This window comes from Pristiophorus japonicus, chromosome 10 (genome assembly GCF_044704955.1).
Source record: "Pristiophorus japonicus isolate sPriJap1 chromosome 10, sPriJap1.hap1, whole genome shotgun sequence".
NCBI classification, from domain to species: Eukaryota; Metazoa; Chordata; class Chondrichthyes; family Pristiophoridae; genus Pristiophorus; species Pristiophorus japonicus.
Window position 1 is genome coordinate 136,199,008 of NC_091986.1, and position 20,466 is coordinate 136,219,473.

General features: G+C 45.4%; 1 long non-coding RNA gene across 2 annotated transcripts in view; it reads right to left on the bottom strand.

Moving 5' to 3' along the window:
- Positions 1-20,466, bottom strand: part of LOC139274802 (uncharacterized) — a 111,389-nt gene that overhangs the window by 65,392 nt on the left and 25,531 nt on the right. Inside the window, exons 3-4 of one of the 2 annotated variants that reach the window (XR_011595613.1) lie at positions 18,937-19,034; positions 17,880-18,137 (exon numbers count right to left, since the gene is read on the bottom strand). This is a non-coding gene — a long non-coding RNA (uncharacterized lncRNA). Of the gene's footprint in view, positions 1-17,855; positions 18,138-18,936; positions 19,035-20,466 lie in introns of those variants that run through there. The other variant, XR_011595612.1, reaches the window with a different exon arrangement.

A 20,466-nucleotide genomic window follows, 5' to 3' on the forward strand; every position in this document is an offset into this window, starting at 1 on the left:
CCCTCTCTCCCCCTCTCTCCCCCTCTCTCCCTCCCTCTCTCCCAGTTTCTCTTTCTCCCCCAAGCTCTCTCTCTCCCTCTCTCCCAGTCTCTCTCTGTCCCCCCAGTCTCTGTCCCCCAGTCGCTCTCTCTCTCTCCCCCCCCAGTATCTCTCTCTGCCCCCAGTCTCTCTCACTCCCAGTCTCTCTCTCTCCCTCTCTCCCACTCCCTCTCTCTCTCTTCTCTGCCCCCCGCCGCCACTCTCAGTCGCCCGCCAAGATCAGGTCAGCAGTCTTGGGCCTCAGGTCCTGCTTCTCGGCACCACGCGGAGGGAATGATTTGGGGCCGGGATGGGGGGACTGGAGCTTGGCAGATGCAGCATTTGAGTGGGGGGGGGGGGGGGGGCGGGGGCTTGACAGATGCATATCTGTCAAAAAAAGTGCAGTACAAATATTGCATCGAATTTTTACCCACCTTAACACAGAAGCAGTGAGTATAATTGTATTGAACCTTCTGCTGCCCTGCTGAGATCAATTAATTCGGCATACATTGGGTATAAAACTGGGGACCTTCCTGGTCTGTATGTCTCAGCCATTCACTACTTTAATTTGTTAAGCCACCAAATATGCTGGTCCCATTTTTTTTTTAATGCACCATTTCCCATCAATCGGACAGACAGGGCAACTTGTACCAGGCCTCTACCTTTATCAGTCTGTAACTAGCTGCTAACAGCAAGAATGGCCCACTGATTTTTTTTCCTTCCTCATCAGGGATTTTTTTTTGGATAAGAGATCAACTGCCATCCACACAGCATCTGGCTGTGATTTTCAACTCAGCATGTTGGGGATCAGAGACCTAACCCATGCCCTACCACTTTGTTGTGCAGTGGATTGGAGCATCAGCATGCTGCACCATTATCATGTTAAGTTTTAAAGTAGGAGATTTGAGAAGTTAACATGAAAGACAGCAGAAAGCACCATATGGAAGATTCATAAATGACACATTTTTCTGAAATCTGGGGCTAATTCATTAAAATTTCCCAGTGAGTTACTGGCGATTTGTGTTAAAACAGACAGTGAAATTCTGCTGTTGCCTGCCTCTAATGAAATCCTTATGTTCAAAAAGATTTCGATTCAAATGTGTTGAATAGCAATGAGTGTGGCACCAAAAAATATTATACATTATAAACTTTGCAACTGATGTAAAATAGCGATTTCATGAAATATATATTTAATGCAAATAAAGTTTAGAAACTGTAGTTGGACTTAATTTTTACACGTGAGCTAAAAAATACGACTCAATAGAACTTCAGTTGTAAACAAATACCATAAGAACAGGGGAGATACGATTGACCATGTCTAACTTGCATAATAGGTTTTCAAACTGGGATTCTAGACCCTAGAAGTTCACAAAGAGATGCTAGAGGTATTTGAGATCATCTGATTAGTGATTGTCATCGAGTTTCTTAATTTCTGTACATTTGCATCTGTCGTTGGAGTTCAGCATTTTTTGTATTTGCTGACTTTCTATTATTGCACACCATTAAAAAATGTTTATTTTCAATGATAGTACTGTTTTGCTGTTTTATTCTGAGTTGCTGATATTGCTTTTTGAAAGTTAGGATCGGGAGTCTCTGGGAGTATGCCAATATTTGCAGGGGGTTCCCCACACAGAACATTTTGAAAACGGCTGCCTTAAAATACGGGGAGGCAAGACATTACCGAAGCACTTCAATGTGAGTAGGGACATTAATTAACAACAAAGAACAGTAACAAAAGGGACCAATAGGCTGAATGGCAGTTGAATGTTTAAAAAAAGTCTTATTTATAATGTAACAAATTTTCTATAAAAATAGCAAGAGGAAAAGCCAATTAACATTGAAATAGGAAATGAAGAGGGGATAGAAGTTGATTTTATGGGCCCTGAAGTCCTTGAATGTGAAGTGAGGTTTGCAATAAGTGAGCTGCAGAATGGAAAGACCACAGGCATTGATGAGATTCCAGCAGAGTTAATTAACAATAATGGACAGGGGGCAAGATAAGACATTGTTTATTGGTACAAAACCATGCACTTGGAATCATAGAATGATACATCACAGAAGGAGGCCATTTGGCCCATCATGCCTGCACTTGAAAGTGGATTGGCCAGATGATTATGAAAATAATCATGAAACCTCTGGATAAATAACCAAATGCTAGCAAATGTGATGAGTTTTGCACAAATAATTTGATTCCATATGCCTCAAAATTATGCTCAGATCACTTACAAGAAGATTAAGGCAAAAGCAGAGCAATGTCTTGGCATAGATAAATTTGGGCTTCAAGAGCATGAGGAACAAGAGAGACAATTGGGATAATAAGATTTCCATCATCCGCAATATTTTGCTTTACGAATAATAAGAGTTCTACATAGAATTACATAGTACTTACAGCACAGAAACAGGCTATTTGGCTCAAAGGTCCATGTCAGTGTATATGTTCCACTTGAGCCTTCTCCCACCCTGCCTCATCTAACCCCCATCAACATATCTTTCTATTCCTTTCTCCCTCATGTGTTTATCTAGCTTCCTCTTAAATGCATCTATGAAAGTTGTTAGTTATGTAAACCTGTAAATACCTGTCTAACCACCAGAGGGCTTATCCCCTGGAGTCCAAAGGGATTCTACAATCCCTTGGGAGCACCTGTATATAAGGAGGCCTCACAGGCTGGATAGGCACGCTGAGATCTGAGTAATAAAGGACTACGGTCACAGCTTACTTTGTGCTTGCAGTATCTAGTCTGACTCTTTATTCAAGACATAACAACTGGCGACAAATGACAAACCCCACCGCAACAATGCAGAGAACCGTGGGCATTCTGGAGAAATTTTTGGAGGGAGATGATTGGGAAACCTTCGTGGAGCGACTCGACCAATACTTCGTGGCCAAAGAGCTGGAAGGAGAAGCAAACACTGCCAAACGAAGGGCGATTCTCATCACAGTTTGCGGGGCACCAACGTATGGCCCCATGAAAAATTTGATCGCTCCAGCGAAACCCGCAGACAAGTCGTATGATGAGTTGTGCACACTGGTCCGGGAGCATCTAAACCCGAAGAAAAGCGTTCTGATGCAAAGGTATCGGTTCTACACGTACAAGAGGTCTGAAGGCCAGGAAGTGGCGAGCTACGTTGCCGAGTTAAGGCACCTTGCAGGACATTACGAATTTGAAGGACACTTGGAGCACATGCTCAGGGACTTCTTTGTACTTGGCATTGACCATGAAGTAATACTTGTCAAACTTTTCACTATAGAGACGCCAATCTTGAGTAAAGCCATAGCGATAGCCCAGGCGTGTATCGCCACGAGTGACAATACCAAACAAATTTCTCAGCACACGAGTGCTGCTGCAAGTACTATGAACAAAGTAACATTGTTTTTGAATCAAAATGTACAGGGCAGGACTTACACGCCTGCAGCTGCACGTCCGCAGATGACTCAGAGTCCACACCATCAAGGATGGTGAATACAAGGCCTCAAGGCCAGTCCTGACTCCCATTTGTACTAAACTGAGAATGTACACAAAGGAACTGATTCCCGTAATTGGCAGTGCTACCGTAAAGGTCTCCTAAGATGGAGTGGTGCACGAGTTACAGCTCTGGGTGGTACCGGGCGATGGCCCCACGGTGTTCGGCAGGAGCTGGCTGGGAAAGATACGCTGGAACTGGGATGACGTCCGAGCGCTTTCGTCCGTCGACGACACCTCATGTGCCCAGGTCTTAAACAAGTTCCCCTCGCTATTCAAACCAGGCATCGAAAATTTCCAAGGAGCAAAAGTGTTGATCCATTTGATTCTGGGGGCGCGACCCATCCATCACAAGGTGAAAGCGGTATCTTACATGATGAGAGAGAGGGTGGCGATCGAACTGGATAGGCTGCAACGAGAGGGCATCATTTTGCCAATCGAATTCAGTGAGTGGGCCAGTCCAATTGTTCCAGTCCTCAAGGGAGACAGCACCGTCAGTTACTTTGTAATTACCACAGATTCTATCAATTGTTTCTCACTGCAGGATCAATACCCGCTACCGAAGGCAGACAACCTATTTGCGACGCTGGCGGGAGGGAAAACGTTCACGAAGCTGGACTTGACCTCAGACTACATGTCACAGGAGCTGGAGTAATCATCGAAAGGCCTCACCGGCATCAACACGCACAAAGGTCTCTTCATTTACAACAGATGCCTTCTGGAATATTGGCCACGGCGATATTCCAGAGGAACATGGAAAGCTTGTTGAAGTCGGTCCTGCGCACCGTGGTCTTCCAGGATGACATCTTGGTTACAAGTCAGGACACTGTCGAGCACCTGCTGGAGGAAGTTCTTAGTCAGCGTAATCATGTGGGGCTCAGGCTAAAATGCTCGAAGTGTGTTTTCCTGGTGCCTGAAGTGGAGTTCCTGGGGAGAAGAATCGCGGCGGATGGCATCAGGCCCACCGGTTCGAAGACGGAGGCAATCAAGAATGCACCGAGACCACAGAATGTGATGGAGCTGCGGTTGTTTCTAGGACTCCTGAACTATTTTGGTAACGTTTTACCGGGTCTTAGCACATTGTTAGAACCCCTGCACTCTTTACTGCGTAAAGGAGATGACTGGGTATGGGGTAAAAGCGAAGAAAATGCCTTTGAGAAAGCTAGGAAGCTGTCATGTTCAAACAAATTGCTTGTGTTGTATGATTCATGTAAGCGTTTGGTACCAGCATGTGATGCGTCATCGTATGGGGTCGGGTGTGTATTGCAACAAGCTAATGAATTTGGGAAATTGCAACCGGCTGCTCATGCATCCAGAAGTCTGTCTAAGGCCGAGAGGGTCGACAGTATGATTGAAAAAGAAGCGTTAACGTGTGTTTACGGGGTAAAGAAAATGCATCAATATCTGTTCGGGCTCAAATTTGTATTGGAAACCGACCATAAGCCGCTTTTCTGAAAGCAAGGGGGTAAATACGAATGCATCGGCCCGCATCCAGAGATGGGCGCTCACATTGTCCGCATACAACTATGCCATCCGCCACAGAAAACTGTGCCGATGCTCTCAGTAGGCTGCCATTGCCCACCACCGGGTGGAGATGGCACAGCCTGCAGATTTCGTTATGGTAATGGAAGTATTCGAGAGTGAGCAATCACCTGTTACTGCCCGACAGTTTAGAACCTGGACGAGCCAGGACCCCTTACTGTCCTTAGTAAAAAAACTGTGTGCTCCACGGGAGTTGGTCTAGTGTCCCGTTAGAGATGCAGGAAGAAATAAAGCCGTACCAGCAGCGCAAAGATGAAATGTCTATACAGGCAGACTGCCTCCTATGGGGTAATCGGGTAGTGGTGCCAAAAAAAGGCAGGGACACTTTCATCAGTGATTTCCACAGCACCCACCCAGGCATCATAATGATGAAAGCGATAGCTAGATCCCACATATGGTGGCCCGATATCAATGCAGACTTAAGAGTCCTGTGTGCACAAATGTAATATATGTTCTCAGTTAAGCAATGCACCCAGGGAGGCGCCACTAAGTTTATGGTCCTGGCCCTCCAAACCATGGTCCAGGGTCCATGTCGACTAGGCAGGCCCATTCTTAGGAAAAATGTTCTTAGTGGCTGTAGATGCGTACTCCAAATGGATTGAATGTGTGATAATGTCGGCAAGCCGTCCGCTGCCATCATTGAAAGCCTACGAGCCATGTTTGCCATGCACAGCCTGCCTGATATCCTTGTAAGTGACAATGGGCCATGCTTTACCAGTGCCGAGTTCAAGGAGTTCATGACCCGCAATGGGATCAAACATGTCAAATCTGCTCCGTTTAAACCAGCATCCAACGGTCAGGCAGAACGAGCAGTTCAAACAATCAAGCAGAGCTTGAAAAGGGTAACTGAAGGCTCACTGCAGACTCGCTTATCCCAAGTCCTGCTTAGTTACTGCACAAGACCCCACTCGCTTACTTGGGTCCCTCCCGCTGAACTGCTCATGAAAAGGCAAGGCTCTCGTTAGTCCACCGTGATCTACACGAACAGATAGAGAGCAGGCGGCTTCAACAGAATATATATCATGATCGTGCAAATGTGTCACGCGAAATTGAGATAAATGATCCTGTATTTGTTGAACTATGGACAAGATCCCAAGTGGCTTCCTGGCACTGTTTTGGCCAAAGAGGGGAGTAGGATGTTTGTGGTCAAACTCTCAAATGGACTCACCTGCAGGAAACACTTGGACCAAACCAAACTTAGATTTATGGACTATCCAGAACAACCCACAATAGACTCACCTTTTTCGACCCTCCAACGCACACACAAGTGGCAACCGACCCAGCAGTTGACCACGAAGCAGAACCCATCACCTGCAGCAGCCCAGCAGGACTCACCACCCCCAGCAGCCTAGCAAAGCCAGCTGCGCAGCAGCCCAGCGAGGACCCAACAAACGACTCACCAAAACCAGCATTTGCACTGAGACGATCAACCAGGGAAAGGAAAGCCACAGATCAACTCACATTGTAAATAGTTACACTATTGACTTTGGCCGGGGTGGGGGGGGGGGGGGGGGAGGGAGTGTTGTTATGCATGTAAACCTTTAAATACCATGTCTAACCACCAGAGGGATTATCCCCCGTCAATAAGGAGGCCTCACAGGCTGGAGAGACACTCTGAGATCTGTAATAAAGGACTACGGTCGCACCTTACTTTGAGCTTGCAGTATCTAGTCTGACTCTTTATTCAAGACATAACAAAAGTCACCTCAACTACACCTTTGTGGTAGTGAGTTCCATATTCTAACCACTCGCTTGGGTAAAGAAGTTCCTCCTGAAATCCTTATTGGATTTATTAGTGACCATTTTTTATTTATGGCCCAGTTCTAATCTCCCTCGCAAATGGAAATATCGTTTCTACATCTACCCTATCAAATCCTTTCATAATCTTAAAGACCTCTATCAGGTCATCTCCCAGTGTTCTCTTTTTTTATAAAAAGAGCTCCAGTCTGTTCAATCTTTCCTGATAGGTCTAACCTTTCAGCTCTGGTATCATCCTAGTATCACCTTCTCCAGTGCCTCTATATCCTTTTTGTAATATGGAGACCAGAACTGTTCACAGTACTCCCAAGTGTGGTCTAACCAAGGTTCTATACAAGTTTAACGTAACTTCTCTGCTTTTTAATTTTTATCCCTCTCGAAATGAACCCCAGTGCTTAGTTTGCTTTTTTTATGGCCTGATTAACCGATGATGTCACATTTAGTGATTTGTGTATCTGTAAGCCCAGATCCATCTATTCCTTACCCCATTTAGACACATTTTCCCAAGGACTATGTGGTCTCTTTATTCTTCCTATCAAAATGTACCACCTCACACTTATCTATATTGAAATTTGTTTACCAATTCCAGGTCTATTCTGCAAGTTCATTAATGCTTTTGTATTTTGTCGCAGTACTCCTCTGTATTAACTATACCCTCCAATTTTGTGTTGAAAGTGTACTTTCGTTTCCAGAGTCCAAATTGTTTATGTAAATAGTGAACAACAGTGGGCCTCCTGCTAATCCTTGTGGAACACACTTCCCACCTTTTACCAGTCTGAAGGCTCAATTTTGCCCAAAGCCATTTTTTGGCGTATTGCCTGAGTTACGCCCATTTTTGTAGGCCACAACTGCTCCAAAAATAAATATGCCAAGTTTCCCCGTTTTATTTTTTTTAATTGGCATCGTGCAGTCTGCCCTGTAGCCTCGGAAGGTGGAGCCTAATGTCTGCGCCGAAAAAACAATACCGCCCCTACTGTGCATACGCGGGAAAAAAAGGATGTTTTTGACGTGATTCCAATGGGTGAGCATGCGCAGTACAGCTCCCGATCTGCAATCAGCCATTTTTAAAGAGCCAGTTGTGTGTGAGAGAACTTGAATTATCATTGGAAAAATCGGAGCTGCAATACAAGATGCAATGCGGCACAAGGACCAAGAATTTCTTACAGGATGAAGTGGAGGCACTAGTTACTGTGATTGAGACCAGATGGCAGGAGCTGGACTCCAGCAGAGGTCACATAAAAGTTCCACCCAAAGAAATGAAGAAACGCTGGAACCAACTTGCACAAGATTACTGTGCAATGGTGACCACCTGAGGTCTGGAGGCCAGTGCAAAAAGAAGTGGCAGGACCTTGGTCAAGTAATTAGTGTAATATTTTCAGTTTTTATTTGGAATTGCAATTTTAAATGTGACCATTTTTATATGTCCAATCCAGTCGAAAGACACCCTCTCTAAAAAGTTATATTTTCATATTTGCAGAGGAAAGTGGCACACAACAAAAGGGAAGAACTTGAACAGGAGGAGGCCCGGCAAATCTGCACCCGCTGACACCCTTGGAAGAGAGAGTCACTGCTTTCATTGGTCCTGCCTGGAGAAAAGCAACCGCCACTGTACAAGCTAGGCCCACACTCGAGGGAGAGGGTAAGTCCTGCAAATTCCACAGTTTGGCTTTGCTAAATGTTAAGTACTGCGCAGGCTAGCCATGCTTTGGTTCATGGGGATGTCTCCATCAGCTACACTTCGATTGATACAATGTGCTATCATTCATCATGGTCCTTCAAATCAGCCTGCTGCCTGCGCTGTGTGTGCCTACTCATGCCAGCCTTCCCCCTCCCTGCTGCTAACCATTTGTTCTGTTATGTTTTGCAGAACTTACGGCCAAGCCTGACGATGCAGAAGATTCAGACAAGGACGAGCCTGAAGAGGAGAACATCTTCCAATCCCACCTTCCAGACCAAGAACATGGGGTGAGGGTGAGGGGATGGATGTAGTCCCCACTGTTGTACTCACTTTGGAGGAGGTGCAGGTGCCACCCATCGAGGTGCTAGCCTCTTCCCCGAGTATGGTTTGAGGGTGGGACATTCCATGGTTTCCCACCGACCGAGGATGGGGATTCCAGTGGGGTGCAGCGAGTCACACCCAGGGCCCCATCGTCTGAGGCTGCAGGTCCCAGTGGGATGCATCAAGGCACACCCAGGGCCTCACTGTCCGAGGCTGTGGGTCCCAGTAGATCTAACAGATGTGGTTCACATGATGGCAATGAGTGTGGAGAGCATTGACCTTGCCCGATCAATCCTGGACACCATCAGTAGGGTGGGTGATGAGGTTTTGAGATGGTCGGGAGAAGTAACAACACTCTCATGAGAAATGGGAACACTGTCCAGGAACATGACGGAGTGACTATCTCAGTCAGCAGAAACAATGTCGGTGCACATGAGGGAGGGAATGTTGCAGGTAGCTGATGCGCTGTCAGTGAACATGAGGGAGGGAATGTTGCAGGTAGTTCAAACACTGTCAGTTAACATGAGGGAGGGAATGTTGCAGGCAGTGACACACTTTTGCTCAACATGAGGGAGGGCACGTCAAAGGTAACTGAGACACTGTCGGCGAACATGAGGGAGGGAATATTGGAATTAGCTGCTGCAATCAGGGAACTCGCCCAGACCCCGCGCCCATTGACAGAATCAACAGCCACTCCTCCAATCCCCAGACCAGCCTCTGAAGAGGCCCATGCCAAGCCCTCCACATAAGCGCCTGCCTGCCCCATCAAGAAGTGCGCATTACCAGAGATGTTCAAAAGAATAAGCTTGGTACTAACCCTAGAAACGCTGCGCCACCACCTGCGGGCAGGAGTGGTGGAGTCACCAAGACCAAGCACAGCGGGCAGTCTTAGAATAAGGTGGAGGAGAGATGGGTGCAGCCTTTCTTGGCTGCTGTTGTTATTGTTGTTATTATTGTTGTTACTGTTGTAACTTCTCAAATTAAAAGTTTTTTGTAAGTTATGTAAATTTACAAGTGTAAAAGTTAGTAAGTGATCTTAAAGCTTTTAAGTGATCTTAGAGTTTGTAAATGATCTTAAGTGAAAACTTTGAAGTTTGATACAAGAATGTTTATTAAAGTTAAGTACAAACAAATGTTTGTTAAACTTTTGAATAAAAGATATTTTAAATTATAACTGAATTATTTCCATTATTTGTTCGATCATTAACACAACTTTTTGAACTAAAGAAGAATCATTTCCATCATTTGTTCCATTAACACAACACAACATTACGGAATAGGTCCAAACAGTAAACATGGTCCATATGGAATAGTTGTCGCAGAGCCTTCAGGCAGCAAAGCATTCACGGAGGAGCTGATGGCGCAAGGCTCGAGCAATTATTAAAGGGGCACGACGGCCTGCCCTCCTCACCCGTCATGCTCCGGGTTCAGGTAATTGCATGGTTTCCTCGTCCTCCTCCTCCTCCTCCTTGTCATCTGCATCTTCCTCATCATCATCAGCCACTCTCACCTCAGATGGGTCTTTTATTACCAGCTGCCGCTTCCTCATGATGGTTAAGTTATACAGCATATGGCACACAACAGTGAACTGACCGACAATCTCAGGGAAGTATTGCAAGTAGCTTCTGGAATGGTCCAGGCATTGGAAATGCTGTTTCAAGATGCCAATGGTCCTCTCTATTATGTTGCATGTCGCAATGTGCGACATGTTGTATTCCCGGTCAGCTTCTGTCCGGGTTATGCTTAGGGGCGTCATGAGCCAGGTGGCGAGGCCATATCTTTTGTCTCCCAATAGCCAGCACTGCCCTTCTGGCTGCTGCTGAAACATGGCAGATATAACGCTCTCGCTTAGGATAAACGCATCATGGGTGCTCCCAGGGTATCTTGCATCAACTTGTGAACGAGTGGGGTCTCGTGCGATAGCTGAGCAGTACTCGGGACAAGCGGGTTTGGAGTGAGCCTTCTGTGATTTGTTTAAGGCTGTTTGATTGTTTGTACTGCCCGCTCTGCTTGCCCATTGGAGGCTGGTTTAAACGGGGCCGAGGTGACATGTTTGATCCCATTGCGGGTCATGAATTCTTTAAATTCGGCACTGGTGAAACATGGCCTGTTGTCACTGACCAGTATGTCAGGCAGGCCGTTGTTGGCAAACATGGCCCTCAGGCTTTCAATGGTGGTGGTGGCGGTGGCGGTGCTTACCGACATTATTTCACATTCAATTCATTTTGAAAAAGCATCCACCACCACCAGGAACATTTTACCGAGAAACGGGCCCGCATAGTCGACATGGATCCTCGACCATGGTCTGGAGGGCCAGGACCACAAACTTAGTGGTGCTTCTCTGGGCGCGTTGCTCAACTGAGCACACACGCTGCAATGCTGTACACAGGACTCTAAATCAGAGTCGATACCAGGCTACCACACGTGGGATCTGGCTATCGCTTTCATCATAACTATACCCGGGTGTGTGCTGTGGAGATCCGAGATGAACGTCACCCTGCCCTTTTTGGGTAGCACTACACGGTTACCCCACAACAGGCAATCTGCCTGAATGGACAGCTTGTCCTTTCGCCGCTTGAACGGCTTGATTAGCTCTTGCGTTTCAACGGGGATGCTGGCCCAGCTCCCATGCAGTACAGTTTTTTTTACTAGGGACAGCAGAGGATCTTGGCTGGTCCAAGTGCTAATCTGGCGGGCCGTGACAGGTGATTTATCATTTTCAAACGCTTCCATGACCATCAACAAGTTTGCAGGCTGCGCCATTTCCGCGCCTGTGGTGGGCAATGGTAGTCGACTGAGAGCATCCGCACAGTTCTCCGTGCCAGGCCTGTGGCGGATGGTATAGTTATACGCTGATAGCGCGAGTGCCCACCTTTGTATGTGGGCAGAGGCATTAGTATTTATCCCCTTGTTTTCACCGAACAGGGATATGAGGGGCTTGTGATCGGTTTCCAGCTCAAATTTGAGGCCAAACAGGCACTGATGTATTTTCTTTACCCCGAACACACATGCTAATGCCGCTTTCTCAATCATTCTGTAGGCCCTCTTGGCCTTAGACAAGCTCCTGGGGGAATAGGCGACATGTTGCAACTTCCCCGCAACGTTAGCTTGTTGTAATACACATCCGACTCCATATGATGACGCATCACATGCTAGCACAAGTCTTTTACACGGGTTATACAATTCAAGCAGCTTGTTGGAGCATAAAATGTTTCTGGCTTTCTCAAAAGCAATTATTTGGTTTTTTTCCCCATACCCAGTTCTCACCTTTACACAATAACACATGTTGAGGCTCTAAGAGAGTGCTTAACCCCAATAGGAAGTTACCGAAATAGTTGAAGAGTTCCAGGAACAGCCGCAACTCCGTGACGTTCTGTGGCCTGGGCGCATTCCTGATAGCCTCTGTCTTGGCGTCTTGGGCCGAATGCCGTCTGCCGCGATCTTTCTCCACAAAAACTCCACTTCTGTTGCCATGAAGACGCATTTCGACCTCTTCAGCCACAGCCCTACGCGATACAGTCGCTGGAGGACCTCCTCCAGGTTTTGTAGGTGCTCGACGGTGTCCTGACCCGTGACCAATATGTTGTCCTGAAAAACTACCGTGCGTGGTACCGACTTGAGTAGGCTCTCCATGTTTCTCTGGAAGATCGCTGCAGCCGACCGAATTCCAAACGGGCATCTGTTGTAGATGAACAGTCCCTTGTGCGTGTTGATGCAAGTGAGGCCCTTCGAAAACTCCTCCAGCTCCTGCGTCACGTAGGCTGAAGTCAGGTCGAGCTTGGTGAAGGTCTTGCCTCCTGCCAGCGTCGCAAATAGGTCGTCTGCCTTAGGTAGCGGGTATTAGTCCTGTAGTGAGAAACGATTAATAGTTACTTTATAATCGCCGCAAATCCTGACCGAGCCATCACTTTTGAAAACTGGAACAATCGGGCTGGCCCAGTTGCTGAATTCCACTGGGGAGATGATGCCCTCACGTTGCAGCCTGTCCAGCTCGATTTCCACTCTCTCCCTCATCATATGAGGTACCGCTCGCGCCTTGTGGTGAATGGATCATGCCTCTGGGACCAAGTGGATCCGCACTTTGGCCCTGGAAAAGTTTCCAATGCCTGGCTCAAAAAGGGAAGGAAATTTGATAAGAACTTGGGTACATGAGGCCTCATCGACATGTGATAGCGCTCAGATGTCATCCCAGTTCCAGCGGATTTTGCCCAGCCAGCTCCTTCCAGGCAGTGTGGGGCAATCGGCCGGGACAATCCAGAGTGGTAGTTCGTGCACCATGCTCTCGTAGCTGACTTTGACCATGGCGCTGCCCAGGACAGTGATGAGCTCTTTGGTGTACGTTCTCAGTTTTGTGTGGATGGGGCTCAGGGCTGGTCTGAGTGCGTTATTGCACCACAGTCTCTCAAACATCTTTTTACTCATGATGGATTGGCTAATGCCAGTGTCTAGTTCCATGGCTACGGGTAAGCCATTCAATTTTACATTTAGCATTATAGTTGGACATTTCGTCGAAAATGTGTGCACCCAGAGTACTTCAGCATCTGCCTTCTCTCTGAGGCTCGAAATTGCTTTGATCCACCATGGATCGATCTTCCTCGGTCACGTGGTGGTTAGCAGGTTTTGCACAGCTTGCAGCTTGTCTGCAAGCTCGTTGGAGGTGCCCCATTGTTCCACAGGTCTTGCAAACATACCCTTTGAAGCGGCATGAATAGGCTGAATGGAAGCCTCCACAACGCCAACAAGGTGTGAATTGCCTTGCATTCATCCTTTGTTGCGGACTCGGAGTCATCTGGGTCACCTGAGGCCTGCTGGCAGTTGCAGACTCGTGGTTTCTGCCCTGTACATTTCTGCTTGCAAACACAGTTCCAGTTAATTTATGAACATTGCTAGCACTTGTGTGCTGAGAGATTTGTTTGGTGTCATCACTGGTGGACATAAACATCTGTGCTATCGCAATGGCCTTCCTGAGGATTGGTGTCTCTACAATCAAAAGTTTTCGTAGGATGGTTTTGTGCCCAATGCCCAGTACAAAAAAGTCTCTGAGCATCTGCTCCAGGTAGCCATCAAACTCACATTGTCCTGCAAGTCGCCTTAGCTCGGCGACGTAGCTCGCCACGTCCTGCCCTTCACATCACTGGCACGTGTAGAACCGATACCTCGCCATCAGCACGCTCTCCCTTGGGTTAAGATGCTCCCGAACCAGTGTACACAGCTCCTCATACGACTTATCTGTGGGTTTCACTGGAGCCAGAAGATTCTTCACGAGGCTATAGGTCGGTGCCCCAGATATCGTGAGGAGAACCGCTCTCCTTTTTGCAGCGCTTCCTTCTCCGTCCAGCTCGTTGGCTACAAAGTACTGGTCTAGCCGTTCAACATAGGCTTCCCAGTCCTCACCCTCAGAGAACTTCTCCAGGATGCCCACCGTTTGCTGCATCTTTGCGTTGGATTTGTATACTCGTCGCCAGTTATTGTGTTCCTAACACAGATGAGACTGCCCACAGAGAGTAACAGTGATCTCAGTCTTTATTAAGACATTCCAGAGTGAGGAGCAGGCCTTAGGGGCCGACTTATATACAGTACTCCCAAGGGATGCTGGGTTCCCTTGGGACTGCAGGGGATGCGCTCCCTGGTGGTGGAACATGGGAGTGCATGCTTTACAGATACACAACAGAGTGGAATCCTTTTCTGTTGCTGTAAATCTCGGAATCCTCTAAAGGTGTTTGCAAGTCGACGTGGGTACAATCAATGCAGTTGTAGCTTGGAATGATCCAGATACATAGAATGAAAGTGCAGCTGTAACCGTCACTTCAACTGACAAAACAGTCCTCCTGAAGCTTCTAGGTTGCAGGTGTGCTTTTACTAACACACAGATCTCAGCTACATCTTTACAGAAACACAGCCTTCTGACAGTCTGCATTACTCAGGTGCAGGTAAAAACACGTGTCTTGATGTACCCGACGTGGGCAAGGCCTCCTGCCCATCACCCTACGCTCTGAGGTTCCTCATGTGATGACGTCGAATCAATCGTCTCCTCGCAGCACTATCGTGCTAAAGGCTTGCACAAGATATGGCATTGTCAGTATTGCCACCATGCTTAAATTTTACCTTTGCAAGAAGCTCAAAATTGCAGGCAGGCAAGACAAGGTTCTTTGTTCACTTTCCCCACAAGGTCTGTATGGTCAACACCCAGTTCTGAGCAGATGCAGTGATCGGGAACACCCCCCACTCCGGTCCACATTTGATGCATAGTGCAGGCTTCTGGTGCCTTCCGTATGCCTTCCATAGCTCCCCACCCACACAGGCTTGATTTGATGGGTAATGTAGGCTTCTGATGCCTTCCGTATGCCTTCTACAGCAGCGCCCTCCCCCCGAGCCCCGCGGGCTTCTTTTGCAGCCAAGCCCGTGTCCGGGCGCAGGACCGATTCTGCCGGTTGACGCTCCAACCCTCGAGCCCTGTTTGCAGACTTTCGATGGCGACTGGTCAGTTGAAAAAAAAATGAAAACTTACAGAATTCCATTAAACTTCCATTTACTGCGTTAGAAGGTAAAAAAATGTAATCTTTATTATGCATATTTAAGTGTTATCTCCCTCCAAAACTTCGCTGGCTGAAAAACAATGACATCTTTCTGCGCCGATTTTTCAATGTGTGCTGCTTTTTCTTAACTCACCAGAAGGTTTTTCAGGAGTGGTCACATATGCCGACCAAGGAGAAATTTTTTGGGGGTAAACTTCCATAATTGACAAAAACTGGCCCAGACATCAGGTTACGCCCTCTATGACGCAAATAAAACCTAACCTAAAAAAATTGTAACTGAGTTACACTGGCACACATTCCTTGGGGAAACTTAAATTTTTTAAACTTATGCCAAAAAATGCGACGCGTGCCAAAAAACCGACGCAAATCACTGAGGAAAATTGAGTCCTGAGTAACTACATTTAATGCCCTACTCTGCTTTCTGTTTTGTAGCCAGCTTGCTATTCATTCTGCTACTTTTCCCCTGACTCCACATGTTCTGCTATGTGGTACTATGTGGTATCTTATCGAAGGCCTTTTGAAAATCCAAATATATTACACCTACTACATTACCCTTGTGTATTCTTTCTGTTACTTCTTCAAAGAATTCAATAAAATTGGTCAAGCATGACCTTCCCTTTTAAAATCCGTGCTGACTATTCTTTATTATATTTTCAGTTTCTAGATGTTTTTCTATTACATCTTTGAGTAAGGATTCCATTATCTTTCCTACCACCGACAATTAAGCTAATTGGTCTATAGTTCCCTGGACTTGATCTATCTCCCTTTTTAAATATAGGAATCACATTAGCTGTCCACCAGTCCTTTGGCACTATCCCTTTTTTTAATGATTTTATATATATGTGCAATAGTGTCTCTGCTATCTCTTTCCTAACTTCTTTTAATATGTGCGAATGCAATCCATCCGCTCACTGTGTCTGTGTAGGAGCAAGGGGTTTTATCCTCCAAGTTTGATTAGTTTATCAAATATCTCCTCCTTTTCTATCTTAAATGTCTTTATATCTTTTTTAATCACTTCTTCTAATGTTTTGTGAGAGGAGTGTGGAACTCAATCAAGAGGTGTACATTTGCTTTGTAAATTAAAAAAAAAGCCTTTGATAGAGAAAACTGGATCTAACTAATGGAGGCACAGTACTAAATTAAATTGATGTGGATTGGAGAGATAAACACCTGATAAACTTGTTGTATGTGACTAGCATAGGTGCTAGCATAGATGGAGAGTTAGAACCAGGAGTGATCGGAAGAGGGGTGCAACAAAGATGCTGCCCGTCACCTGTGTTGTTCAATGTTTATGCAGACGCATTGATAATAGAAGTACTTAATCAGATAGAGGTAAGAGTGAACGTTGCAGGCCAGCTAGTGCAAGCTGTCAGATTTGCTGATGACAAAGCCTTAGTAGAAAGTACCAAGATGGACTACAGTTGTTGTAGATATCTGAATGCTGCAACAATGGATTACGGAATGAAGATCAATGTGGACAAGACCATGGATATGAATGTTTCTAGGAACGCAGGTGCAATGGTGAACATTTTAATAGACAAGGAAAAGTTGGATCAGGTGAGGCAACGTAAATATCTGGAAAAAAACTAAAATGACTGAAGATGACAGCTCAACCAAGAGGGCGAGAGCTAGGATTATAATTAACAATTGCATTTAATACAAGGAAGAGGCTATTGACTGGACAATTGAATAGAGAACTGAAGAAAAGTTTAGCGAAGATTTGATATGAAATATGGTACTGTATGGTGCTGAAACATGGACAGTGAGGAAAGAGATCAGGCTTCTAGAGCTTTCTAAAGAAGCATGTTTTGGGGAAGCATGGAAAAAGTAGACAAGAAAAGTATAGACAAGAAAAATAGTGAGGCTATGATGCAAGAAGAATAGTTTGATTGATTTATTCAGAAAAAAGCAAATGAATTGGATTAGACATGTGCTGAGAGGGGATGAAATGTTGAAAGAGGTGTTAGAAGGAAGAGAAGGATGCTACTCAACCACCTAAAGAATGGGAGATGAAATGGATAATTGAAGTGAGAAACACAAGACAGAATGGTTTGTAGAAGGGAGAATTAAGCCAGAACCTGCCTTTGGCATACCACTGATAATGATATATAAACATCTGCTCTCTGCTCAGGTATTATCCCTTCTGTTTTCTGAAAAAAAACAATTAACCTCATATTTACATCTTCTAGCATCACAATGTACGTATTTTTTGATACACTGCCATCTCTAACACCACATATACTTTCTATTTTTGCACTTCGTGTTGTGTCCATTATTAATTACCAGCAGCATATTCATATGTGCAATGCCATATATTTTTTTAAGCAAGTAGGTGAATAAAAAATAACAGATAGTGTTGGAATGAATTAGAAAAGTGTAAGAGAACCTATGTTCGTTCTGAAATTGTCACATCATACATGTGCTACCAAAGAACTTCTCAGAACCATATATACCATTGTAATGCACCATTAACTATTAATTATTTTTTTCTGAGCCTTGTTTATATTTTCATAACAATCAAAATAAAGTTTATGTTTCAAATAGAGTACAAACCACTTCAGTTACCTTTATTAAGTTCAGGAGCATACAAGCTGAATATTCCTCCCATTTATTTAGTTTTGTGGCAGATGTGGGCAAATGGCAGAAGGAAATGAGTCAGGGAGGCCCGGGGCCATATTCCTGACCATAAATGCTGCGTTGAAACTTTCCTCATGTCTGAGTTGAAGCTCCAGATGAAATGCAGCCCACTTCATGCAAATCACTTTTAAATGTCTCTTTAATGAACAAAGTTCCATGTCCCTCCTATGTTGCTTGTGGCATCGCCTGAAATGAACGTGTGTATAATAAGTGGTTTTGCCATCTCAAGTTTGCTGGCACATTGAAAGAACATAGAACTAACATCATTTTGTTTCAGCTTCAGCACAGGATACAATGATGTTCCCATTAGGAATTCCACTTTACCTGTGTTTTAGAAAAAACTGAGGATGAGGAGACTAGGCTATTCAAGTACCATAAGTGATGTCTGGCACCAAGCTTGCAGGTACCTACACTTCCATATTTACAGACCCTGGTGGTCATATCTCAACTTCTCTAATCAACAATGTCTGAGAAGGCTGCGATTCCATCATGAGGTGATAGAGGATTTGGGTTACCTGGAGCCTGCCTCTAACAGAAGCACTGCATTACCAGTCAAAAAAATCAAGTCACTCAACTTCTATGCTATGGCTCCTTTCAAGCTGCATCAGAAGATATATGCAACATCAGCCAGTTGGCTGTCTGCCAATATATAAAGCAGGTAATGGATGTATTGTTTGCATGTGTTGCATAGTTCATCACTTTTCCAATGGACCTAGCATGAGAGGGTGATGAACCTTTACCGAATGGTAGAATTTCCCCAGGTGCAAGATGTAATCAACTGCACCCATGTCACCATTCGTGACACTTTTGAGAACACTATTGTTATGTATGTAAACCTGTAATTAACATGTCTAACCACCAGAGGGTTTATCTCCTGGAGTCCCAAGGGATCCCACAATTCCTTGGGAGCACCTGTATATAAGGAGGCCTCACAGGCTGGAGAGGGACTCTGAGATCTGTACTAAAAAACTACGGTCACACCTACTTGAGTTTGCAGTATCTAGTCTGATTCTTTATCCAAGACATAAGCAATCTCGTTGTGCGAGGCCCCTTGGGGAAGAGTGACCATAATATGGTGGAATTCTACATTAGGATGGAGAATGAAACAGTTAATTCAGAGACCATGGTCCAGAACTTAAAGAAGGGCAACTTTGAAGGTATGAGGCGTGAATTGGCTAGGATAGATTGGCGAATGATACTTAATGGGTTGACAGTGGATGGGCAACGACAGACATTTAAAGACCGCATGGATGAACAACAAGAATTGTACATCCCTGTCTGGCGTAAAAATAAAAAAGGGAAGGTGGCTCAACCGTGGCTATCAAGGGAAATCAGGGATAGTATTAAAGCCAAGGAAGTGGCGTACAAATTGGCCAGAAATAGCAGCGAACCTGGGGACTGGGAGAAATTTAGAACTCAGCAGAGGAGGACAAAGGGTTTGATTCGGGCAGGGAAAATGGAGTACGAGAAGAAGCTTGCAGGGAACATTAAGACGGATTGCAAAAGTTTCTATAGATATGTAAAGAGAAAAAGGTTAGTAAAGACAAACGTAGGTCCCCTGCAGTCAGAATCGGGGAAGTCATAACGGGGAACAAAGAAACGGCAGACCAATTGAACAAGTACTTTGGTTCGGTATTCACTAAGGAGGACACAAACAACCTTCCAGATATAAAAGGGGTCAGAGAGTCTAGTAAGGAGGAGGAACTGAGGGAAATCCTTATTAGTCGGGAAATTGTGTTGGGGAAATTGATGGGATTGAAGGCCGATAAATCCCCAGGGCCTGATGGACTGCATCCCAGAGTACTTAAGGAGGTGGCCTTGGAAATAGCGGATGCATTGACAGACATTTTCCAACATTCCGTTGACTCTGGATCAGTTCCTATCGAGTGGAGGGTAGCCAATGTAACCCCACTTTTTAAAAAAGGAGGGAGAGAGAAAACAGTGAATTATAGACCGGCCAGCCTGACCTCAGTAGTGAGTAAAATGATGGAATCAATTATTAAGGATGTCACAGCAGCGCATTTGGAAAGAGGTGACATGATAGGTCCAAGTCAGCATGGATTTGTGAAAGGGAAATCATGCTCGACAAATCTTCTGGAATTTTTTGAGGATGTTTCCAGTAGAGTGGACAAGGGAGAACCAGTTGATGTGGTATATTTGGACTTTCAGAAGGATTTCGACAAGGTCCCACACAAGGGATTAATGTGCAAAGTTAAAGCACATGGGATTGGGGGTAGTGTGCTGACATGGATTGAGAACTGGTTGTCAGACAGGAAGCAAAGAGTAGGAGTAAATGGGTACTTTTCAGAATGGCAGGCAGTGACTAGTGGGGTACCGCAAGGTTCTGTGCTGGGGCCCCAGCTGTTTACACTGTAGATTAATGATTTAGACGAGGGGATTAAATGTAATATCTCCAAATTTGCAGATGACACTAAGTTGGATGGCAGTGTGAGCTGCGAGGAGGATGCTATGAGGCTGCAGAGTGACTTGGATAGGTTAGGTGAGTGGACAAATG